Source organism: Somniosus microcephalus, chromosome 10 (assembly GCF_052327205.1).
Source record: "Somniosus microcephalus isolate GS21.2 chromosome 10, FLI_Smic_1.0, whole genome shotgun sequence".
NCBI classification, from domain to species: Eukaryota; Metazoa; Chordata; class Chondrichthyes; order Squaliformes; family Somniosidae; genus Somniosus; species Somniosus microcephalus.
This window is the reverse complement of record NC_140996.1, coordinates 25,746,616-25,758,013: the sequence shown is the minus strand read 5'-3', so window position 1 is coordinate 25,758,013 and position 11,398 is coordinate 25,746,616.

Sequence of the window (11,398 nt, the reverse complement as noted above, 5' to 3'; positions counted from 1 at the left end):
TGTCCCATTGTTATCTTTGTGCACATTACAATAACATAAAAGTGGGTACTTCAACAAGCAAATCAGACATGTTTTTTTGGGTGGGAGGAAAGCCTTGATACTTTACGGCACTTTAAAATCACCGCTGCCTGTCTCCGCGGGAGCAAGGTCTTGCAGATTGGATATCTGCTCGCAAGACTTTAAGAAAAAAATTCCAAGCACAAGAACCACCAAGTGGAGAACCAACATTGCGTCCTTCTCAGTTTTCCCAGGGTAAACCTCAAACTAGAGATCTCCAAATTGTCAATGCATATTGATGTGCCTTAATGGAAAATCCAAGTCCTGATACTTGGTATAATAGCGACCGACAGCATATGCAGAATCCATCCTATCTGGATTTGTTTTATTATTTAGTGGAATATTGGTTGGTTCTGTTTCTTCCTACTATTGTTGGTCTCTATTTTCAAGATGTTTGAGATGTTGGGAATTTGTAAGTTCTCACCAAACACAAAGTAAAACTAAGAAACTGCCCAATTTATTAGCCTGCATATTTACAGCAGCCTTAGCTGTGACCAAATGATAGTCAAGCCAACACATAGGGTAACAGGCCTGGATACAAAGCAAGGGATCAGTTTGTATCTGAAGAATCACTCAATGAGAAACTTGAACATTGCTCCTGAACCTGGCAATTTGAATTGTGCTTACAGATAAGTTATGGACTGGAACATCCTTAAAGTACTTGCACTTGAATAAATGAACAAAAGAGATCCTCAAATTTGTGTTGTAAGAAGCTATATTACTGCAGTTGTGCCTAAAAATTATAAAAGTGTGCAGCATTTGCAATCTACAGTACTTGCATAATGGAGGAGTTGCAAACATTTTGCTCATACATGGAATAAATTTATTATAACACTGTTTCCCCATATTGTATACTGTTCATTGAAAAGGTACTTTAAAAAAAAAAAAGTGGAATGTCAAACACTCAGGGTGTTGGGTTGTTGACTTGTTTCAAGATGGTATGATGAAGTGGTTACATTCCCCCCCCCCCCGGCCACTCTGCATTGTTCAGCAGCACACTGAATGCTAGAGCACAATTGGAAGATTCATGATTCAGAATTTATCTCCCATGTTGGATGGAAAAAGCTCCAGGAACAGTCAGGTGAACTATGGTCACCACTGAGGGTAGAGCACTGATCATATTCCTCAGCACATTGTCTATTCTGTTCTGATTGGGCAAAGAGAGAGAGTTTGACTGATGTATGGATTAGTGTTCTGGTTGACCATGATGTGAATCTACTTCAACTCCACCCCCAACATAGTGCTGTCTAGCCTCGATTGTGATGCTATCTCCATGGAATATAAAAAAAACACTTGTTAAGTTATTGTGTGGTGCCATTGTACAGTGTATGTCATTACTGTATAATATTCAGACTACTATTGCATTGTGATATAAATTCAGCTATCCTAGCTTGTTAAATAATAGAATTTATCCACCATTGTGTTCCCACTGACAGACAACACTAAGGAATACTTAAATCTATATTTATTTAATTCAGCAATGTGTTGGGTGATGTGCCTCAATAATCCCGAGACTCGATGTTAGCGGAACAAAACAAGGCTTTTATTAACTTAGAAGATAACACGCAGTGGAGAGAGGTATCTTCCATCTGGAGCTCTGCAGTACTGGATATGAGGCCAGACTGAGCTGGCTTACATAGAGGCCAGGTATGGGCGGAGCCCTACACACAACACATTCCATACATTCCAATATACAATACAATGGTGAGGAGAAACCTGAAACCAACCACAGTCACAGGCAATACAATGGTGAGGGGAAACCTGAAACCAACCACAGTCACAGGCAGTGATGAATGGAATATTTCATCACATTGGGGCAGCAGAATGTTTAATGGTTTATGATGCCTTCTCAACCCTTCAATGCATTTGACCTAATATGTTGCAGATTGTTGTTCTACATGATACTTTGGCTAGAGTTTCCGCTCGCTTGCGCGGGTTTTTCAGCGTAATTCACCCGAAATCGGCCAAACCAGCGCAAAACATTGCAGAATTTCAAGCGCAAATGATGTCCCGCACAAAAAGTTTCCGTGATCTATTGCGCTGGTTTAAAAATACATGTTGCTGGAAGCCAACTCTGCACACAACTGGCCACGCCCCCAGATCTAATTATCAGCATCGTGCGTTTGCAGGCCTTCGAGGAGGCTCTTAAAATTAACCTTTCTCTTTTAGGTGCAAGGGCACTAATACGCACCTTTTAAAAGCTTTTGAATATTAATATATTTTATTTACTAAAACTGACTACAGTACACCAATGAAACTGGTAAATGGTTCTGTAGTCCTTTTCAGTTATTTAAAATCTGGTTACTCACAGTTGGTCGACTAGACGCTTTCTAAAAATGCTTATTTTTGGTGATGTAGCTGTATTAATAAAACTGCACCTGGGTACCACGCTTAAATACATCAGAATATCTTTTAATGCAAGAAAAAAAACGTCCTTTCTAAAACACTGCCCCATTGCGCTGGATCATGGAAGAGTTTAACGTTTGGTGATATGCAAATGAGATTGAGCAGAAACTTGAACGAAAAATTCAATTCAGAAAACTAGTGGCATTTTGAGCACAATTTGTGCCCGAATTGCCGATTGCACCCAAGGATCTAACTCTACTGCAGAGGTGTTGTTCCGACCTGTACCTCACAGAAATATTTCTGCTCCCACCTGTTCTATTATGATGCAGTTCCTTTCAAGGTGTTAATTATCATGAAGATAACTAGAATTTTGTAGCGATACCTGAAAGGCTTGCAGTTCTGCTTTGAACATGAGCTAATAGCTGCAAGAGTATTAAAGTGCTGTCTAAGATCATTAGGCTTTTCATGTGCTAAACTGATGTTGGGTAACATTTATTTAGCTAATAGTGCAGTGTACTCACTATATTAGTGGTATTATCATTCTTGTATTAATATGTAGCATGCAAGTTGGAAACGCAGCCTCTTCCAACAGCAACGCATTGATTTATCATGAAGATAACTAGAATTTTGTCGCAGTACTTGAAAGGCTTGCAGTTCTGCTTTGAACATGAGTTAATAGAATTACAAAAATTCAACTTTTGATTCCGGCTGTATGCTAAATTACGTTTGTAATTTTATTTTTCATATACTTAGCGAAATTATATCGTCCATCGCTACTGGTACACAATTGAGCAACCTACACTAGAACTTCTGAAACTCATAAAAATGAGATCAGATAGTTTGACAAATTATAAAATTAAGTCCATTATCTAATATTAGATGCGATTCCACAATCTGACATTTCTAGCAGGGAGTAACGCTTACTGAGGGCATCTTTAAAAGTCGAGTGCGTAGTTTGTAATTTTTCCATCCATTAATCCTCTGTATTGTCATAGTGGTTAGCACTGTTGCCTCACAGCGCCAGGGACCCGGGTTCGAATCCGGCCTCGGGCGACTGTCTGTGTGGAGTTTGCACATTCTCCCCGTGTTTGCGTGGGTTTCCTCCGGGTGCTCCGGTTTCCTCCCACAGTCCAAAGATGTGCGAGTTAGGTTGATTGGCTATGATAAAATTGACCCTTACTGTTAGGGGGATTAAATACGTGGGGTTGCGGGGATAGGGTGGGATATGTGTTGGTGTAGGGGTTACGGGGATCGGGTGGGATATGTGTCGGTGCAGGCTCGATGGGCCGAAATGGCCTCTGTCTGCACTGTGGGATTTCTGTGATTAAATATATTTTCAAAGAGGAAGATTATTGTTTTAATTCAAAATAGCTAATCTATTGAATATTGTGTAATGGGGGCACTTCATGAGCCCTGCGGCCTGCATCATCATTTGGTAAAATATTTGCAGCATTTTCACGCGTGGCTCTAACAATGCAGACTATGAAATTGCAAACCATATGGGCAAAATGTGTTGCAGAAAGCGCCACATGGTACTTTCAGAGAATTAGTAGCCTAGCTGAAGGATACTTGGTTAGATGGGGAGTATCTGATTATAAGGGACTCTGTCAGTTAATATTAAGGGATCAGGTTCTTGAAGCAGCTCCAGCTTGATTGCTTCGTCAGAAGTATTGGTCAATCGAGCAGTTTCATGATCAGGAAATCATTACCGCGGGTGAAAGGTCATTTCCCCCATTGTTATTCATCTGGCGAGCTACTTGCTGAACTAGCAGATCAACCCCTCCATACAGCGGATCAGAACACACAAGTGGTGCCAAAAAGATTAGGAGCTGTTTGAAAAATAGATGTAGGTCACAGTGCCAAGAACTGCTGTTCTTTAAAAGGGTCTGTGGTGCAGTCATGGAAATGTCGTGCGGTACAAGCAAGGAGACGGCTGGTTGATATGATGGCCATGAATTTCATGTCAATTTGCACCTAGAAAACAGCGTAATTGCAGCGCAATGCATATTTGTGGTGCAAAATACCAAGGAAATTTGGGCGCGAGTGATTTATGCCAGTTCTTGCACTACGCCCAAATTTCCTCAATCCTTTGCACGATTCTTTGAATCATTCACCCAGACCCTCTGCAACTCATTCGCATATCTCCACCCCTATCCGAAAGAGTATACAACACAAATTTCCTTCTTCAGCACAGGTTCAGAATGGGTAAATTTACACCCAGAATTTCAGGCAGACGGGCTTCCTTTGAATTTGCACTCTTCAAAGAGATTAACAAATACAATCCCAGTCCTGGAATGCAAAACCAGAGACAGTGTGGCTAAAGCACTTGGCTCATTTCATTCAGCTCTAAAGCGTGGATATGTCAATAATTCAGAAACCACCTATCAATTTTATTGTGCCTTAGGCTGTAATTACATTGTAGAATAGACATGTAAGGAAGTCTCTCCATCCATGTCTTCAAATTTAATTCATTTGACACAAGTAAGGTACTCGACAGGGAATGGAGTCTAACTCTATAGTAGTTATTATTACTTGAATAAGCCCCTAAATACACAACTTGATTAAAAGGTTTGTGAACTTTCAGTGATGTTGAAGTTAAATGACCCTATAATTGGTTGTTAAAATGATGACAGTGAGCTGGGAGAGCTGTGAAACTACATTTCCGTTCTGTTGTGTGCGAGTAAGTGATGTTAAATCAAGAAAATTAATCTTTTTTATAGGGTATGAAGCAAAACGTTCTGTCCTCTTTACAACCCACAGAACAACAGTAGTGTTGAGTGGTTAACTTAACGTGCTGTAGAGAGATTTGATAGTCGGAACAACACTGGAACACTGGCGAAAGCAGAGGACAGTTTTACATTACATTTACGCTCCACCACAATCGGATTTGGTACCCAGGAAATCTCTGCGTACGAATGGACGTAAATTTGGGCGATTACGTCGCTACAGGAAGTTGTGCCCCGGTGATTGTTGACGTGGAAAAGATGAAGGTCGCTGACCGCATGTTTCAGGGCAGTAGGTTTCACCACCTGAACAGTCGGGGACGAGCAGAGACCTGGGGCTCGAGTTTCTGCCAGGGGTGCAATTGGGAAAATGCGGCCGGCATATGCTGAACACTGCGGTGAAGTTACACCCAAGTTTCCATGCAAACCACATTTGCATAAACCCAAACGCAAAATCTCCCACGAATCAGCGTAACCAAGCAGTGTAATTGAATAATCGAGTATTGGCTGGAACATGGCCACTGGGGCCTCAAGATTACTGAATAATTTCTAATTTCAACTAAAAATATGTTCAAGTCATTGCTGCAGCTGAAGAAACAGGCCATTCAGTGGTTTCAATTATTGCTGGTCACAGGTTATGTGTAGCAAGGGCAGATCAATTGACTGATTTTGAACTCATTTAAACTGAATTGAAAGTAATTGTAGCATCAGAATGAGAGATAGACTTGAGCGAGGCTTCAATTGGCTGCTGGTCGCGGTGGCTGCGGGTCAATAACGATGGATTAATGTGACCACGGGTGCCTGTACCTGGGCACAATGTGAAGACCATCCCTGACGGCCACAATCGGCAGACACGCACCATGCTGACCTGGGGGGCATAGCCAGTTTTGTGGGAGCGGACTGCTTTGTGCAAATTGACTTTTGAACCTAGCGCAAAAGATCGCGGAAACTCGAGGTAAGTGGTTATGGGCATAACTCGCATTTAAAATTCCGCAATCTTTTGAACGCTATTTTTCGGTCGATACCACCCAGATTCCGCTGAGACTCCCAAGCCCAGATGTTTTCTGTTCTGAAGGAGAATCTAACCTGAACAATCAACTGTCTGTTCTCTCTGCAGCGTGTTTCCAGTTCTGTTTATATTGATTCCCTGTATTTTGCTTTTTTGGGGGGATCCAACTGTCCCGGAGAGCCTGGGTAGCGAGCCGATTGGGACTGAATGAAGTCCGTTTACTCCACCCAAGAGATTGGATCCTTATCTGAGGAAGGAAGGATGTTTTTGCCATGAAGGGAGTTCAGCGAAGATTCACCAGGCTGATATCTGGGATGGTAGGAATGATGTATGAGGAGAGATTGGGTCGATTGGGCTTGTACTCGCTGGAGTTTAGAAGAATGAGAGGGGATCTCATTGAAACTTATAAAATTCTGACAGGACTGGACAGACTAGATGCAGGAAGGATGTTCCCGATGGTCGGGGAGTCCAGAACCAGGGGTCACAGTCGACGGATAAGGGGTAGGCCATTTAGGACAGAAATGAGGAGGAATTTCTTCAGCCAGAGAGTGGTGAACCTGTGGAATTCTCTACCACAAAAGGCAGTAGAGGCCAATACATTAAATATATTCAAGGAGTTGGATATATTTCTTAAGGCTAAAGGGATCAAGGGATACGGGGAGAAAGCAGGGACAGGGTACTGAATTTGGATGATCAGCCATGATCGCATTGAATGGCGGCGCAGGCTCGAGGGGCCGAATGGCCTACTCCTGCTCCTATCTTCTATGTTTCTATGGAAGGCGGCTTAGTGAGATCTCCAACCTTGCAGCACAGTCCAATTTTAAGGAGGCATGTTATCCAAGGAGTCTGTTCCTGTCCACTCGGGTAGATGACAACAGGCTCCCTTTGGAAAAGCTTTCCACATTCCACCTCATATGGAAAGAGGTAATTTTGTGTCTTACCTGCTCAAGGGAAGGGTGCAGGGGGTTGTGATCCAAGCCCTCGCAGGTGGAAACTCCCTGCTGGGGTGCGACTGTTTCAGCTAAACGATGGCGAACCAGCAGGAGCAAAGCCGCGGGCTAGAGCTATTTGGCCATTGCAGGTAATTTAATGCCAAGCAGGCCATACCTGAGGCCTTTGCCGCACAGTGCACAAAAACATGGCTAGGGGCAGGAGTAGCCCATTTTATCAAATAGGATGAATCCTGAAATTACAGGCCTATGAGCCTTACCTTGATTGAGGGAAAACTGTTCCAGAAGGAGCCTTATATAGTGAGTGTTATTATTTATGTTTTTAAATTAATATCTGGGACAAATACATGGATATAATGGGCTGGATATTCCGATCCCTACGGGTATGTACGCGATGTTTACACGCCCGTAGGGACATTGGACATGCAGGTTTCAGGCAGGCGGAGTGCATGCGTTGAAAACCGGCATTTCTGATCTGTCAAGAATCCTCTTGACAGATCGGGCGCCTGCCCTGGAGAAGGGCCTCTGCGGGCGGAGAGTTCCGCTTTCTGAAGAACCTCCGCCCGCGGAAAACCCTTAGAAATCTTACGCCTGGTAAAAGTGGGCGTAAGGCCTTTTACCAGCATAAGATTTGAAAAAAGTGTTTTTTTTAAAACATTCTTTTCACTCATTTATCATTCAAAAATACTTTGTAAAAAACTTTAATTTTTTTCAAAACATTAAATTTTTGTTTAAAATATTTAATTTATTGTAATTTCAACTAATTTTAAAAATGTGATTTAAAAAAAAATTGTTTTATGTTTTAGTGTTTTTGGGGTGATCTCCATTCATATATTTGACAGGTCTATCTTTCAAGTGTATAAAGGGAGATTCCCTTCACCTATTGGCTCCCCATGGCCCATGTGATCCCAGGGACGCTTGCGAACTGCCTGCACCTCTGGGATACGTGGGCCCTGCGCATTTCCAGCTGGAGAGGCCCAGGAGCGGAAGTGTCCGGACCGCGGGAGCCCTCAGGTAAGTGCGTAGATTTTTCCAGATTGGAAGCCTCCACACGCGGGAAGCCTCCGATCGGAAAATACGGCCCATTATTTACAATGGCTCGGATTTTGCGGTTAGCAGCAAATGAACGGCGCTTGTCATTCATTACGCTTGCAGCTGCCCACAGACTTTTCATGGGCCTTTGTGCTGCAACTTACGGTCATCAGGTGTCTGATACAGCGCGACACCCTCTACAGGGGATCTGTGGCATGTGTGAACAGGGAAAGCAACAGGGTGTCTCCTCAACTAATCAGATTGAAGAATCCTTACTGAGGCTCGCAGAGTCTAACCTAGGAAGTGTAAGTTAGAATATTTAATTCAATGCCAAATCATGTACAGAAAGTAAAATAAAGAGAGGGAAAGAAAGATGGGATTAGGAGAGATAAAAGAGACAAAGAAAAAGTAAAAAAAATAACTTTTTTAAATTGCCAACAATAATTAAAATCTGAAGGAATGAGACTCCACACTTGTAAAAGTTAATTTTCAGTGCCAGAGAGGTTGTTTGGCAGTAATTAAGACTTATCACACCATTAAAAGTTCACTTACACTGGATTGGACAAGCCCTAACTTTTTCTGGCGTGTTTAGTGGGTATCTAGTGGATAAATACAGCAACTTCACGCCCTTCCACGTATTTCAATGCCGAGTCTCTCGGTGAGGTACCGGTATAGTGCAGCCTCTGGAGGAGCAGGGCAAATTCCTCATTTCTGCTTTTTACTGTGCACATGCAGACACCAGAAGTTGCTGTCTGATTTACTCCATAATAACGGTGAGTGCTGATAGCCTCACCGTTATTCTGACCGCAAAATCCAGATGTTTCTCGCCTCATCTCTCAATGAAAGACATGCTTCAGAATACTTTTTGCTCATTTTTGTTTTTGATGGTTGGCTCAGATTACATTAAGTCAAAGAATAATTAGCCTACAACTAATAACAACTGAAAACAGATGAGACACAAAGAAGTTTCGAAGTCTGAGTGACTTGAGATTTAAAGCTGCATGTAAATAGCAAGATTATCGAAACAAAGTTCCCCAGGAACATAAACCATCATAATTGCAGTGTCCCATATTTGTCCATCAGCCGCCTTTAATCCAATTGACAGCTCTGTGCAAAGTAGGAAAAGTCAGCTTTCCCGTTGAGTTTACATATGATGTTTGCAGACGCAGGATTGTAGACAATGTCTAGATAAACAAGGTCCCAAAGTATCATTCCAGGGATACTTTAATGTAAAGAGAACAGCATCAATATATTTCTCAGTACTGCACTGTATTGAAATTTAGCTGTTTGATTTTATGCATTCCAGGAACGAGGGGAAATTGCACATTTCTTGAAGGTATGCACATAAAGTAATTATTTTTACCCTGTGAAAATGACCAAGCAAGTAATTTCAGTGGGGTGCATTCACTGCATAGCTGTTTATTTAAAGCCAAATTCATGGTATTATGTCATAGAAACTTACAGCACAGAGAGGCCATTCGGCCCGTCGTGCCTGTGCTGGCTCTTTGAAAGAGCAGTCGTGCTTCGTCCCACACCCCCGCTTTGTCCGTAACCCTGTAAGTTCGTCATCCTCAAGCACCTGTCCAACTCCCTTTTTAAAGCTATTTATGCAATCAGCTTCCACCACCTTTTCAGGTCGAGCGTTCCAGATCCAGTCAACTCTCTGAGTGAAAAACAATTCTCATCTCCCCTCGAGATCTTTTGCTAATAATTTTGAATCTATGACCTCCAGTTATTGACCCACTCGCCAGAGGGAATAGCCTTTCTCTCTCTACTCTATCAAAACCTCTCATCATCTTGAAAACCTCTATTAGGTCACCTCTTAACCTTCTCTGTTCCAATGAGAACAGAACTAACTTTTCCAAACTCTCCCATTTAAATTGACTAAATGTTTGTTATATATACACGCATGACTTTTTAAAAATGCACAACAACCAAAATTTTACTCAATAAAAAACTGCCCTCATTTATATAATACATTGCATTTAGTAAGTTTCAAGATGTACATAATTTGGGGGGGGGGGGTTCTGTGTTTTCTACCTAATAGGGACCTACCTGCGTCACAACACTGCCTATTTTCAATGTAACACAACCAGGGGAAAAAATTGATTTGGTGAATACTTGTATTCAGAGCTGATTTTCTTAGTTTACTAAAAATATTTCATATTGATTGAACTGTGTCGAATAAAATTTCTATAATCTGTTGAACCTTACACAGCACAACAAATGCAGGGCCTTCAGTTTCTTCCACAAACCATGGTAAAGTGTATCAGGAGGCACATCAAGGTATAAAGAGATACAGCAGGCAATGCTTACCTGAAGCATGAATTCCCAAGCACGATACCATCGGGAGAGAGCGGCACCTTCCCGTGCACAAGCACTTTTATACCTAAAAAGAGACTTGATGCTTCTCCAAGTAATCTCATCCCCACTCTAGCAATGGCAGCAGGGAAGAGCACGAAAATCAACATGGTCTCTTCACCAAATGAGGTTAGGCAGCCTAGATTGAGTGTCCACAGTCCAATCACTCTGAGGGGGAGAGGCGCTCTCTGTTGCAGTTTGCAAATCAGTGAGTAAAGACCACCAAAGATATCCGGGTTTCAGATTCCTCCATTTAGGTCTGTGCATTCCAATGTCGGGAATCTCACCTAAATTTGAGTTTTTTGTGCAGTTATCAAATAGGACTCAACATAAGGTGCCATAAATAAATGAGGTGTATTTCATGAAATGTATATACTATGGCATTGATGCTTCATTCACTAGGCGAGTGGAGATCCTTTGAAGTTTGGTTGGATGCATTTTTTTTTATTGATACTCAAATGCTGTTTGATGCACTGTTCCTGGATTAATTTATGATTACTTTGCCCAGCATCATAAAGAAAAAGACTTGCATTTATATAGCGCCTTTCACAACCACCAGACGTCCCAAAGCGCTTTACAGCCAATGAAGTACTATTTTGAAGTGTAGTCACTTGTAATGTAGGAAATGTGGCAGCCAGTTTGTGCACAGCAAGCTCCCACAAACAGCAATGTGATAATAACCAGATAATCTGCTGTAGTGATGTTGATTTAGGGATAAATATTGGCCAGGACACTGGGGATAACTCCCTTGCTCTTTGAAATAGTGCCTTGGGATCTTTTACATCCACCTGAGAGAACAGACAGGGCCTCAGTTTAACGTCTCATCCGAAAGACAGCACTCCCTCAGTACTACACTGGAGTGCCAGCCTAGATTTTTGTGCTCAAGTCTCTGGAGTGGGAGTTGAACCCACAACCTTCTG